Consider the following 12,497-nt stretch of genomic DNA (forward strand, 5'->3'; position numbering starts at 1 on the left):
TTTGATGAGGCTCTGGCAGATCTCAGGGCATAAAAAGGATTAGTTGATTCATGAAAGCCATTGTAAAAGAAAGGTTGCATCAGAGGATGATCATTATTTAGGGAATTTAAACAAATGCACAAGCCCAAACAAATGAGAAATGAAAGCTTGAAGAACAGTAGTCTGATTCAATTTCAACATCTGTTTATTAACAAGAGTGCAAATTGTATTATGTCTCAGGGAAACTGCCAATTTAGAGCTATTTAGAGACTGGCATCCATAATACATATTACAAACATTGTTGCAACTGTACAATGTCATGTATGCAGACACCACACTCTGAGTAGGGCAACAATAAGGCTTCATAGCTACAGCAAAAGACTATGAATGTGCACAGATATTTACATGATGTAGACTACATATCATATCAGCCCCCCCAAAAAAGTCCAAAAAGTGGATATTCAGTTGAACAGACACAACTCTGAAAATGTGTTGCAAAGCTGAACAAATGGTCACGTTTATATCACAATGAGTCTCCTGGCTGTAAATCAGAAGCACTCTTTGAAAAGTGCATGTAGCCCTTTCCTGCAGTCAAATGACCTAGTGGCCTCATTGGTTGAATGTTATTAATTTTTAAAATAATTTCATAATTAATAGACATTCTTTTTTTTAAACCCGCTGAAAATCCGGTGTTTATATGTCAAACGGTTTTGCTATATTTCAGTTTTTTTGTGATATTTGTATAAAGTGTAATACACTTTTTGTATAAAGTGTAATATTTGGATGTAAACTCAAAATGGAATACATTTCAACTCTATTTCTGACATGGTACAGGTGTCTTCTTTTTTAAAGCCCATAACCATGTGTGTGAGGTGTATACTTTTGTTTCAAAGTAGATTTGTTTAAGACGACCAAAAACAATCTGTGTGAACCTGATTTATCCCACTGCAGTAAAAACACATCCAACAGAACTTTGTTTTCCTCCCCCCGAAGGGAGGTTTTATAAATTCATGACAACACTGCGTATATGTTTTCCCTCCCATCGTCCTCCATATCTGACGTCCTCCAGACGCGCCTCTGGACAGATTGTGTTTTGAATGACAGATGAGAGGAAATGATTCATTTATCAGACAGGGCCCAGGCTGTAATCCCAGGTGCCCTGGTGATCAGACGGCTGATATTACACATCCTCCCCTGGCTGACGGTGGAAGCTGGTAATAGGCCTGTCAATAGATGTGCAGCGGCCTGGCAAAATCTCAACCTCTTCTATAGGTTATCTTTCCTCCCTCCATCCCTCCCCGACTTCTCTTGATGACAGCAAACAAGCTGGCTGCCTTTGAAAAATTGACATCATTTTCTTAAAGGGGGATACCTAGTCAGTTGTAAAACTGAATGCCTTCAAGTGAAATGTGTCCTTCACATTTAACCCAACCCCTCTGAATCAGAGAGGTGCGGGGGGTTGCCTTAATCGACATCCACGTCTTCGGCTCCCAGGGAACGGTGGGTTAACTGCCTTGCTCAGTGGTAGAAAGACAGATTTTTACCTTGTCAGTCAAAGGGATTCGATCCAGCAACCCTTCAGTTACTGGCCCAACGCTCTAACCACTAGGCAGACTGGTCATCCACGCCACCTAATTCAAACGTCAGTTCAAAAAGCTGAGCGAAAGGTGGGCAATTTGGAATGAGGGGAGAACAGGCATTTCAGGCCTATAATGTTTTTTGGGGAAATGGAAATATGTGTTTGCACCCCTGGAGTGAGGATTTTCGTCAGCTTTCTACAGCATTATGTGTGTGAATACATGTTGTGTGAAACATTTCACGTTTCTGGCCACTGTACCGGTATTATACATAGACAATTATTACTGTGAACAGACAGGTAATTTCAGAGCAAAAGTAACAGGAAGTTCTGTTGACAAAGTGAGCTGCTGTCCATGGTGCTGAAATGGAACATGTGCTAAGTGCACTGTTTTCCCTCACCAAAACACAATTAGAGCCACAGAGCGAGTCGGGCTCTCTACTTCATGGCAGAAATGTGACCATGACAGACACATTGGTATGTATGTCTTCCAATACAAGACACCCGAAAATCAGGTGTATTAAAGCCAAACTTTAGAGTGACCATGGATCCCTCTTTCTGTCTCTTTCACTCTCTCCCTCTCTCCATTATTTTAGGACATAGTCCAACACTGTTGGGTAGACTTCAGTATGGAGCAATGAAATAATCTAATAAAAAGGCTGAAGGTGGGCGATAACAGACAGCATTTCAATCAGAGAGCCATTGTCAAACTGTAGGTTTTTTATACAACGCAAAATTAAAATCTCCAACACTTCTGCTTTCAGATTTCTGTGGATGACCTTTGTCACAATTTGCATTGGAGCAATTTATAGTCTCAATGAAGGGAGATGGAGGTTAAATGAGTCTTTACAGAAAGCAGCTTCCCTTCCATTACTTTCCAACATGGCAATATTCTATAAACCAGACTATCTTTCCCTCAGTCCTATAGAATACACTTCTTTTATTTAAAAAAGGCAAATGTACCAGGCAGACGCATTTGCTTTTAACCAATAAGCAAGATGCAAATGAGTTCCAGGAAAGAAGGTCAATCGCATTTAAGTCCCATTTGAAAGGGTCTGGATGTTGCTAGTTTATAATGGAAGAGGAAATTTTAAAAGTGTTTTCCTAACTCATGACATACAAACAGAAAAAGGTAATTTTATTATCCCAAAGTTTATATTATCTGAAAGCACATGATAAAGTATTCAAAACCTTTTCAACATATTCCCTGAGGCCATTCCATGAAATGGGCAGAACTAAACCATGTACATTAGGCAGGTCACCAAAACTATTTGGCATCTGATCACAAACCACTCTGCAGGATGTGCTGACTTGGCTGCTCTGTTCTAGTCCACCTGTTCACCAGGGAATGACCTCCAGACCCAGGTAGCAGATCACAGGAGGACTCATCAGCATCATGAGCCTATTCCAGATGAGAGGAGGGGAAAGGAAACATCTGATAAAATAGTGATGAAAGGATAGAAGACAGGTTGAAGCGGGGGAAAATTGTCTGGAGAAGTATTCTAAAGTATAAAGTCAACCTTAGCTTATTGCCAGCTTTGCCCAACATTTACTGAAATGATGAACGTTTGTGTAACATACATGGATTATGAAGGCAGGAGAACATTGATGCCAGTACTCCAGCCATTCAGAAACACTTTTAACAGAATGAATGCATCTGCTGTTTCATTACCTTCCTCCAGATCTGTATTTACTCCTTTGCTAGGCACAAAATATCAGCTACATTTCTGCTGTTGAAAATGCACAAGTGACGGTAGAGAAGGCTGTTTGAATATCACATTCACAGATCATTGGTTCTCTTTGTATTTCCCCTCTGGAGCCAATGGGGTGTCATGTTATATAATGGTAGGAGACAGGAGCAGGAATAAGAAATAGTTGTTTTCATTCTCTACCCAAAATAGAGGAAGTCATGAACATGAAGCCCAAACCAATATATGTATAAATATAACACAGGGCTGCAACCCAAATGAGGCGCGAGTTGCAAACCTCTAAGAAGTACACAGGACGGGACCCGTAATAACAATTCATGGGACGAGACCCGTAATAACAAGTGCACACTAACACGGTAACACGAAAGCCGATACAACAGAGCACAGATACTCACAAGACCAATTGACATGGATCAATAATCCACAAGGACAATGGGGAACAGAGGGCACATATATACACATACTAGGGGGAATGGGAACAGAGACAAGACAGTCTGGGGTTGGTGGTAATGATCCAGTTCAGTGACGTCTAGAAGGCCGGTGACGTAGACCTCCGGAGCTGGTGAACGGAATGAGCAGCAGTACAGTGGGAATCGATGACAGTGCCCCCCCACCCCCCCGACGCTGGTGCAGTGGGACGACACAGGCCTCGGGGACGACCACGGGGATGTGGTGCGTGTCGGTCAGGGCACCAATGGTGAAAATCCTTGGTCAGCGAAGTGTCCAGAATTTCCACAGCAGGAACCCAGCACCGCTCCTTTGGGGAGTACCCCTCCCAGTCAATGAGGTACTGGAGACGCCCCACCCGACGCCTCGAATCTAGGACTTCATGGACCGAGTAAGCTGGACCTCCCTCGATGTCCAGCCTCAGTGAGGGGACCAGGCACCACTGGCCTGAGGAGAGACACATGAAAAGTCGGGTTAATGCGGTAATCAGCAGGGAGTTGCAAACGGTACATTAACCCTCATTAACCCTCCTCAGGACTTTAAACTGCCCCACAAACCACGGGCTCAGCTTCCGGCAGGGCAGATGGAGGGGCAGGTTCCGGGGGAAGAGCCAGACCCGGTTGCCTGGAGAGAAAACAGGCGCCTCACTGTGGTCTCGGTCAGCTTGTTCCTTGTGCTGACGCACGGTCCGCTGTAGATGAGTGTGCGCAGCGTTCCAGATCCCCTCAGCTAGCCGAAACCACTCATCTACCGCAGGGGCCTCGGTCTGACTCAGATGCCAAGGTGCCAGGGCCGGCTGATTCCCCAACACGCACTGGAAAGGAGAGAGGTTAGTGGAGAAGTGGCGAAGGGAATTCTGCACGTACTCAGCCCAAGGTAGATAGTCCGCCCACATTCCCCCGACTGGTCCTGACAGTAACATCTCAGGAACCTGCCCACAAAATTATCTATATCCACAGTAAAACAAGTCCTATATCGACATAAACTGAAAGGCCATTCAGCAAGGAAGAAGCCACTGATCCAAAACCGACATAAAAAAACTAGACTACGGTTCGCAACTGCACATGGGGACAAAGATCATACTTTTTTGGAGAAATGTCCTCTGGTCTGATGAAACCAAAATGGAACTGTTTGGCCATAGTGGCCATTGTTATGTTTGGAGGAAAAGGGGGAGGTTTGCAAGCTGAAGAACACCATCCCAACTGTGAAGCACGGGGGTGGCAGCATCATGTTGTGGGTGTGCTTTGCTGCAGGAGGGACTGGTGCACTTCACAAAATAGATGGCATCATAAGGTAGGAAAATGAGGAAAGAAAATGATGTGGATATATTGAAGCAACATCTCAAGACATCAGTCAGGAAGTTAAAGCTTGGTCGCAAATGGGTCTTCCAAAAGGACAATGACCCCAAGCATACTTCCAAAGTTGTGGCAAAAGGGCTTAAGGACAACAAAGTCAAGGTATTGGAGTGGCCATCACAAAGCCCTGACTTCAATCCCATAGAAAATGTGTGGGCAGAACTGAAAAAGCTTGTGCGAGCAAGGAGGCCTACAAACCTGACTCAGTTACACCAGCTCTGTCAGGAGGAATGGGCCAAAATTCACCCAACTTATTGTGGGAAGCTTATGGAAGACTACCCAAAACGTTTGACCCAAGTGAAACAATTTAAAGGCAATGCTACCAAATACTAATTGAGTGTATGTAAGCTTCTGACCCACTGGGAATGTGATGAAAGAAATAAAATCTGAAATAAATAATTCTCTCTACTATTATTCTGACATTTCACATTCTTAAAAAAAGTGGTGATCCCAACTGTCAGGAATTGTGAAAAACTGAGTTTAAATGTATTTGTTTAAGGTGTATGTAAACTTCCGACTTCAAATGTAGACAACGCTCCAACAGTTTTCCCAGCACAGACCTGGCCAACGAGACATGCTGGTGGGGTCAGCAGAATGTTGTCATATAAACCACAAGGCCCATCCCAGCATGTCCCGGAACACTTCGTTGATAAAGGATTGGAGGACTGAAGGAACATTAGATGATGGTTGGGATGAGGGGTAAAGGATAGCTGAACTCAACAGTGGCTTTATTCAGTTTTCGATAGTCAATGCAGGAGTGCAGTGCCCCATTTTTCTTCTTAACAAAAAAATACGACTGAGGAGCCTGGTGACATAGAGGTGGCTGATATAACCCTGCTGGAGGCTCTACTGTACGTAGATCTCCATGGCCTCAGTCTCCACATAGGAGAGGGGGTAGACATGTCCTCTCGGTGAGGGCTGCCTCAGACAGCATGTCAATGGCACAGTCCCAGGGGCGATGAGGAGGCAGACCTTTAGCCTGGGTCTTAGAGAAAACTCGATGCAGATCCTGGTGTACCTCTGGTAAATCCACTTGAGGGGCGTCGTCCGGACTTTCCACCATAGTGCTCTTGACAGACACCACGAGACACCTCCCCTGGGTTGGAGCAGTGGAATTCCCTGGCTTGCCACCTCCTCGCCTATTAGTGAATAGAGGGCAGGTCGGAGAGAAATGACAATTTTCTCCTCCGTAGGAGCAGAGGCCCAGATTCCTCTTCTCCTACACGCTGCCTCGGGCAAACGTGCAGAACCCACCTCCATCGGCTCTGGCCACGTAGCAGGTCTAGACATGGGCTCTGGATTCCGCGCAAGTCTTCGTCTGGACCGCAGGAGGTTGTCCAACCGGATCGACATGCTGATGAGCTGGTCGAGTGACAGGTTGTCATCCCAGCAGGTTAACTCCATCTGTACCTCCTCCCGCAGTCCGCTGTGGAAAACGGTGACCAAAGCCGACTAGTTCCATTCGGTGGAGGCCGCAATGGTCTGAAACACCAGGGTGAATTCCCGAGGCAGTCCTAGATCCCTGGCTTAGTCAGAGCAGGTGCTTACCCCCCTCTCGGCCCTCCAAACACTGAGTGGAAGAGGATGGTGAAGAGCTCGTAGGACTCGATCTCGGGTCCTCCTGTTTCCTAGTCCAGTGCCGAGATGATGGTGGCAACCCTGTCTCTCCCGGAGACAGCATCGGCATAGTGAGCGAGGTACAGGTTGCATTGCAGAAGGAATCCCTTGCATCTCGCTGGAGTGCAGTCAAAGCGCTCTGGTAGGGACATGGGTATTCCGCAAACCGGCTCAGATGGGACGGAGGCAGGTAGTGGTGGTGTGGGGGCTGGTGCCGGAACCGGTGCTGGAGACTGAGGGGACTGCACATTCACCTCCAAACGCAGGATGGTTGCCAGTACGCTGTCCATGGCGCTGCCGAGTCACGAGAGATAGTCCTTGTGATGCTTGACTGTCCCTACGATGGTCACCAGCTCGGCCTTTCCCGTTGTCTCCATGAGATGGGTTGATTATTCTGTCGCGTTGTATAATGATTGGAGTCGGGTGCAGGAATAGAAAATATTTTTTAAATTTCTCTACCCAAAATAGAGTACATCATGAACATGACGGGGATGAATCCCAAAACAAACAAGTATATTTATAACACAGGGCTGTAACCCAAACAAAGTGCGAGGTGTAAACCTCTAATAAATACACGGGATGAGACCCGTAATAACAAGTGAACACTAACACGGTAACACGAAATCCGTACAGATACTCACAAGACCAACATTCATGGAGCAATAATCAACAAGGACAATGGGGAACAGAGGGCACATATATACACATACTAGGGGGAATGGGAACCAGGTGTGCATAATGAGACAAGACAGTCCGGAGTTGGTGGTAATGATCCAATTCATTGACGCCTAGAAGGGCGGAGACGTAGACCTCTGGAGCTGGTGAATGGAATGTGCAGCAGTACCGGGGAAATCTGTGACATGGGGGTAGTAACATGAAGATGGATAAGATGCTGGATCCTAAAATACCTTATTACTGCAGGTACAGTATGTTTCCCACAAAGTGTCAATAATCTTGAGAATGTCTTATTCTCAAGCTGCAGTTTTCTTAGTAGTCATTATATACGTGATAATGCCCGATAAGCCATGTTTGGAGGATATATTGGCACGGGTTTGTCTCTGGCTGGCAAACCGTGCAAATGTATCCTCTAAACACTGGCTTTCAAGGCATTATCAATTTTATATAACGGGTTACCAACCATTCAAATAATGATTGACATATTTTAATTAAAAACTTTATTTTGATGAATTTATTCATACTTTTTTATCCATATATCCATAAAAGTTAGGCCAGCTGATTCATGATTTCGACTGGATGAGAAAGGTTGCCTGCCTTTCTGTCTCGTCCTGACACCCGACATGTTCATTACTATGGAACAGCTGGAGATCGAATTTGAATATCGAAACAATGTTGCAAATGTTGGAGAGACAGACAGGAAAGTTTATACAAATCTCTGCTGTTGAAAACTAAATGTTAGTCTAAAAGAAATGAGAGAATGTCTCGATGCTTTTTATAGTGGAGATCAAGTTTATAACTTGCCTGGCTGGGCTGATGAGACAGTGGATTGTTCAGTCAGATGGAACAGAGTATATAGGCATTATAACGTCATAGATTTAGCTGGTGGTAACTTGTGGAATAGACACTGGCAGGAATGCACTTTTAACCAATCAGCATTCAGGATTAGACCCACCTGTTGTAAAAAAAGGTTTAGACATATGTATGTATACGCTGGATACAGTGCATTATTACCATGGTTCTGGTTCTCTCTGATGTGGTAAGCTCTTTGTGTCCATAAGGCAGCTTCATGTAACGGCTTTCTTGGTGTGAAGGAGAGTCGGACCAAAATTCGGCGTGGCTATTTAGATATGTTTAATAAAACAACTAAACACAAACACTACAAAACAAGAAACGTAACACGGAAACCGAAACAGCCTATATTGGTGCAAAGTATCACAGAGACAGGAACAAGGACAATCACCCACCACACACTCAAAGAATATGGCTGCCTAAATATGGTTCCCAATCAGAGACAACGATAAACACCTGCCTCTGATTGAGAACCACTTCAGACATCCATAGACTTTGCTAGCAAACCCCACTAAGCCACAATCCCGATACCTATGAAAAACCCCAAGACAAAACACACCACATACCAAAACCCGTGTCACACAATAAATAAAGAAAACACGAAATACTAAGACCAGGGCGTGACAGAACCCCCCCCCCCCAAGGTGCGGACTCCCGGCCGCACACCAAAACCCATAGGGGAGGGTCCGTGTGGGCACCTGTCCACGGTGACGACTCCGGCGCGGGACGTGGACCCCACTCCAACAAAGTCTTAGTCCATCTTCCTTGCGTCCTTAGATAGGCGACCCTCGCCGCCGACCTTGGCCTAGAAGCCCTCACCAAGGACCCCACTGGACTGAGGGGCAGCTCGGGACTGAGGTAGCTCGGGACTGAGGGGTAGCTCGGGACTGAGGGGTAGCTCGGGACTGAGGGGAAGCTCGGGACTGAGGGGAAGCTCGGGACTGAGGGGAAGCTCGGGACTGAGGGGAAGCTCGGAACTGAGGGGAAGCTCGGGACTGAGGGGAAGCTCGGAACTGAGGGGAAGCTCGGGACTGAGAGGAAGCTCAGGCAGGTAGTTGGCTCTGGCAGATCCTGGCTGGCTGGCGGTTCTGGCAGATCCTGGCTGACTGGCGGATCTGGAAGATCCTGGCTGACTGGCGGATCTGGAAGAGTCTGGATAACTAGCGGATCTGGAAGAGTCTGGCTGACTGGCGGATCCTGGCTGACCGGCGGGTCTGGAAGATCCTGGCTGACTGGCGGATCCTGGCAGACTGACGGCTCTGGCTGCTCCATGCTGACTGATGGTTCTGGCTGCTCCATGCTGACTGACGGCTCTGGCTGCTCCATGCTGACTGACGGCTCTGGCTGCTCCATGCTGACTGACGGCTCTGGCTGCTCCATGCTGACTGACGGCTCTGGCTGCTCCATGCTGACTGACGGCTCTGGCTGCTCCATGCTGACTGACGGCTCTGGCTGCTCCATGCTGACTGACGGCTCTGGCTGCTCCATGCTGACTGGCAGCTCTGGCGGTTTCTTGCAGACTGGCAGCTCTGGCGGCTTCTTGCAGACCGGCAGCTCTGGCGGCTTCATGCAGACTGGCAGCTCTGGCTGCTCCATGCAGACTGGCAGCTCTGGCAGCTCCTTGCAGACTGGCAGCTCCTTGCATACTGGCAGCTCCTTGCAGACTGGCAGCTCTGGCTGCCCCTTGCAGACTAGCAGCTCTGGCTGCTCCTTGCAGACTGGCAGCGCTGAACAGGCGGGAGACTCCGGCAGCACTGTAGAGGAGGAAGGCTCTGGCAGCGCTAAACAGGCGGGAGACTCCGACAGCGCTGGAGAGGAGGAAGGCTCTGACAGCGCTGGAGAGGCGAGGCGCACTGTAGGCCTGATGCGTGGTGCTGGCACAGGTGGTACTGGGCCGAGGACACGCACAGGAAGCCTGGTGCGGGGAGCTGCCACCGGAGGGCTGGTGCGTGGAGGTGGTACTGGGTAGACCGGACCGTGCAGGCGCACTGGAGCTCTTGGGCACCGAGCCTGCCCAACCTTACCTGATTGAATACTCCCGGTCGCCCTGCCAGTGCGGCGAGGTGGAATAGCCCGCACTGGGCTATGCAGGCGAACCGGGGACACCGTGTGCAAGGCTGGTGCCATGTAAGCCGGCCCAAGGAGACGCACTGGGGACCAAATGCGTAGAGCCGGCTTCATGGCACTTGGCTCGACGCTCAATCTAGCCCGGCCGATACGCGGAGCTGGAATGTACCGCACCGGGCTATGCACCCGCACTGGGGACACCGTGCTCTCCACCGCATAACACGGTGCCTGCCCGGTCTCTCTCGCCCCCCGGTAAGCACAGGAAGTTGGCGCAGGTCTCCTACATGGCTTCGCCACACTTCCTGTGTGCCCCCCCCCAAGACATTTTTGGGGCTGACTCTCGGGCTTCCATCCGCGTCGCCATGCTGCCTCCTCATACCAGCGCCTCTCCGCATTCGCGGCCTCCAGTTCTTCTTTGGGGCGGCGATATTCTCCAGGCTGTACCCAGAGTCCTTTACCGTCCAACTCATCCTCCCATGTCCAGTCTTCCAAATAATGTAGCCTCTCCCACTGCTGCTGCTGCTTCTCCTGCTGCTGCCTCTGTTGCTGCTGCTGCTCTTCACCACTCCGCTTGGTCCTGTTGTGGTGGGTGATTCTGTAACGGCTTTCTTGGTGTGAAGGAGAGTCGGACCAAAATGCGGCGTGGCTATTTAGATTCATGTTTAATAACACAACTAAACACAAACACTACAAAACAAGAAACGTAACACGAAAACCGAAACAGCCTATACTGGTGCAAAGTATCACAGAGACAGGAACAAGGACAATCACCCACCACACACTCAAAGAATATGGCTGCCTAAATATGGTTCCCAATCAGAGACAACGATAAACACCTGCCTCTGATTGAGAACCACTTCAGACAGCCATAGACTTTGCTAGCAAACCCCACTAAGCCACAATCCCAATACCTATGAAAAACCCCAAGACAAAACACACCAAATCAAATCAAATATATTTATATAGCCCTTCGTACATCAGCTGATATCTCAAAGTGCTGTACAGAAACCCAGCCTAAAACCCCAAACAGCAAGCAATGCAGGTGTAGAAGCACGGTGGTTAGGAAAAACTCCCTAGAAAGGCCAAAACCTAGGAAGAAACCTAGAGAGGAACCAGGCTATGTGGGGTGGCCAGTCCTCTTCTGGCTGTGCCGGGTATGGATTTTAACAGAACATGGCCAAGATGTTCAAATGTTCATAAATGACCAGCATGGTCGAATAATAATAAGGCAGAACAGTTGAAACTGGAGCAGCAACATGGCCAGGTGGACTGGGGACAGCAAGGAGTCATCATGTCAGGTAGTCCTGGGGCATGGTCCTAGGGCTCAGGTCCTCCGAGAGAGAGAAAGAAAGAGAATTAGAGAGAGCATATGTGGGGTGGCCAGTCCTCTTCCGGCTGTGCCGGGTGGAGATTATAACAGAACATGGCCAAGATGTTCAAATGTTCATAAATGACCAGCATGGTCGAATAATAATAAGGCAGAACAGTTGAAACTGGAGCAGCAGCACGGCCAGGTGGACTGGGGACAGCAAGGAGTCATCATGTCAGGTAGTCCTGGTGCATGGTCCTAGGGCTCAGGTCCTCCGAGAGAGAGAAAGAGAGAGAGAAGGAGAGAATTAGAGAACGCACACTTAGATTCACACAGGACACCAAATTGGGCAGGAGAAGTACTCCAGATATAACAAACTGACCCCAGCCCCCCGACACAAACTACTGCAGCATAAATACTGGAGGCTGAGACAGGAGGGGTCAGGAGACACTGTGGCCCCATCCCAGGACACCCCCGGGCAGGGCCAAACACACATACCAAAACCCATGTCACACCCTGGCCTGACCAAATAAATAAAGAAAACACAAAATACTAAGACCAGAGCGTGACACTTCATGGATATTTAAATGTCATATGTAGGTGTAAATAATGCAATGTCAAGCCCTGACCTTAGAGAGCCTTTTTATTTCTCTATTTGGTTAGGTCAGGGTGTGATTAGGGTGAGCATTCTAGTTTTTCGTTTTATATGTTGGCCTGTTATGATTCCCAGCCAGAGGCAGCTGTCTATCGTTGTCTCTGATTGGGGATCATATCTTGGCAGCCTTTTCCCACCTGTTGTTTGTGGGATCTTGTTTTTGTATAGTTGCCTTGAGCACTGCAATACTGCACGTTTGTTATATTTGTTGTTGTCTTTGTTGTAAGTTTCACTATTAAATATAATGTGGAACTCT

Source organism: Oncorhynchus masou, chromosome 6 (genome assembly GCF_036934945.1).
Source record: "Oncorhynchus masou masou isolate Uvic2021 chromosome 6, UVic_Omas_1.1, whole genome shotgun sequence".
NCBI classification, from domain to species: domain Eukaryota; kingdom Metazoa; phylum Chordata; class Actinopteri; order Salmoniformes; family Salmonidae; genus Oncorhynchus; species Oncorhynchus masou.